Source organism: Lactuca serriola, chromosome 2 (assembly GCF_051521515.1).
Source record: "Lactuca serriola cultivar US96UC23 chromosome 2, Lser_US96UC23_V15, whole genome shotgun sequence".
NCBI lineage: Eukaryota > Viridiplantae > Streptophyta > Magnoliopsida > Asterales > Asteraceae > Lactuca > Lactuca serriola.
Window position 1 is genome coordinate 103,213,762 of NC_136409.1, and position 2,455 is coordinate 103,216,216.

General features: G+C 35.6%; 1 non-coding gene across 1 annotated transcript; it reads right to left on the minus strand.

Moving 5' to 3' along the window:
- Nucleotides 1-2,129: 2,129 nt before the first annotated feature.
- LOC145091150 (small nucleolar RNA R71) lies at nucleotides 2,130-2,236 on the minus strand. The gene has a single exon (XR_013702038.1). It is a non-coding gene; the product is annotated as a small nucleolar RNA R71 (small nucleolar RNA).
- Between the last annotated feature and the right edge of the window lie 219 nt (nucleotides 2,237-2,455).

Genomic DNA, 2,455 nt, shown 5'->3' on the forward strand with positions numbered 1-2,455 from the left:
GGTTTCCAAACTCCTTATCTCAAAAACTTATGAACTCACCAACCTTTGTGTTGACACTTTTTCAAACAACTTGTATTCTCAGGAAATCAGTGAAACAGGAAAATTAACAACATTTTGAGGATGGGACGTTGAATCGTCAAACAGTTCATTTTGTCATCATAATGTAATTGATTTGAATCATGTAAACATATACTTTAGTGTAACTTTTTCAATTATATTTATGATGGTTGTATTTACTTTGAGCACTATTATACTCGTTGTTGTGATACTATACATGAAGTCCGCCACCCCCGGACGTTTCCGCCATCCTTGGTTTGGGGGTGCGACAAATGTCTAGCTAAATCTAGTTGCTTCTGTTACATAGATGAAGCTGGAACTCATGGTTTTATTATATTGGATCTAGACTTTGCTTATTGGTTATGTCTTGTGTTTGATAGGTATACCTAGCATGTTTGATTTTATAATTAGATTGCTTAAACTTCTTATTATGTGTAGTTAGTGACCATTAATTTGCATGAATTTGAATACCTAGTAATTTAGTGAACATTAGATGATCAAAGCTAAGATCGAACCAATCTTAGATAAGTAATTGAATTATTAAATTAGGTTGTGCTAGAGAACCCATATTATGACCATAATTTGTGTTTGTCAACTCAATCTTACATAACTCCAATACTATTCAATAATTGATTTTGTGTTAAATTATGTGTGACCATACATAGATCTACATGAATTAATTAATATTAGTAAATTTAGAACTGAATTGCTAATAATGTTTTAACTGGTAACCAACAAGAATTGTCATAATTAATATAAATCATTGAGTGAAAGTAGATTCGAACTAACAGAAGTGTTTTGTTTATTGATTGAATTGTGTTAAGAAATTAAGTTCATCTAAACTTGCAAAATTAGATAAAACCCACTACTTAGCTAGGAAATTAAGTTAATTTAATAATAGGTAAATTAATTAGTTAAAACCGTTCCTTGTGATCGACACCCGACTTACCTAAACTATTCTATAATTTGACTAGGTACACTGCCTAGGTGAAATTTAGTTAGTTAAGTTAGTTAGGTTCTAAATTTAAAATTAGGTGTAGCTATTTGCACACATCAAGCTTTTGGCGTTGTTGTCGGGGAACGACTTATCTGATTGTTAATTCATTTGCTTAGAATTAATTGATCTCTTTTGTGGGGTAAAACCTGCAAAAAATTAATTTTTCAGCCTAGATTTTTATTCCAGTACTAAACTCACGACGTGAGCCTTAAGCTCGCGACGTGAGTTCAACAATTTTCAGTTGTTCTTCGTTTTTTCTTTTCTGTTAAATTTTTTGCGACAACACGAGGTGGTATTCTTTACCACGTCGTGGTGACCAGTCAGTAGGCTATTTTATTTAGTTTTTGTTCAGTTTTACGTTTTTATTTTTGTTTTATTGTAGTAGATCATGACCAGAGGCTCTAGCACACCTTTGGTGCCACCATTGGAAGATCCAGAGTCGGCCCTTCACAAGAAGACAAATTAGAACACAGCAGTGGACCAAACACTAAAGAATTCATCCTTCAAAGATCTCAAATCAGTCTTTGGAAAGAAATCAACCAAGAAAGTGGGAGAGTCAAGTACATCATCAAAGGACAAAAGCAAGGAAGAAAGCTTTGAACAAAAATCTAACCCACAAGAATTCGAGTACGAATCTGAGCCTGAATTTGCATTAGAAAAAAGTGACAACGAAGACGAACAATTGAACGAGATGGTGGACATTGTTGATATGTCCATGGGAGCTTACAAAAAGCGAACTAGAGATGAAGCTGGTCCTGGTCTAATACAACCTACAATTCCCGTCACTGCAACATTCGAATTGAAGGGACACATTCTTGTTGCATTAAAGGATGTACCATTTTATGGAAAGGACCATGAGGATGCTTACAAGCACTTAGATGAAGTCAATGACATAGCGGACTATTTCAACATCGCAAATGTTCCAAGAGAGACCGTTTTGTTGAGGATGCTACCAGTTACTTTTAAAGGAGCTGCAAAAGACTGGCTGAAGGCACTACCACCTGGTGCAATCACTACTTGGGTCCAAATGCGCAAGAAGTTTTTAGAACAATTATGCCCACCATCCAAGATATCAAAACTCAAGAAGGCGATAGCCAACTTTGAGCAAAATCCAGGTGAGTCACTTTATGAGGCATGGGAACACTATAAAGGGTTATTAAGAAATTGCCCTCAAAACGACCTCAACATTGAACAAGAAGTATCTATATTTTATGATGGGGTGAATGTCATGACGGGGCAACTCCTTGATTCTCAAGGACCACTGACAAAGAAAAATCTGGGTGAAGTAAAGGAGCTGATTGAAGAGTTCGTAAAGCATTCTTGTGAGTACCATAATCCGAGAAATGAGGGAACAAAGGGAATTGGTGGTGGAGCATCAGAAGAAATGGTTGTTGTAATGGC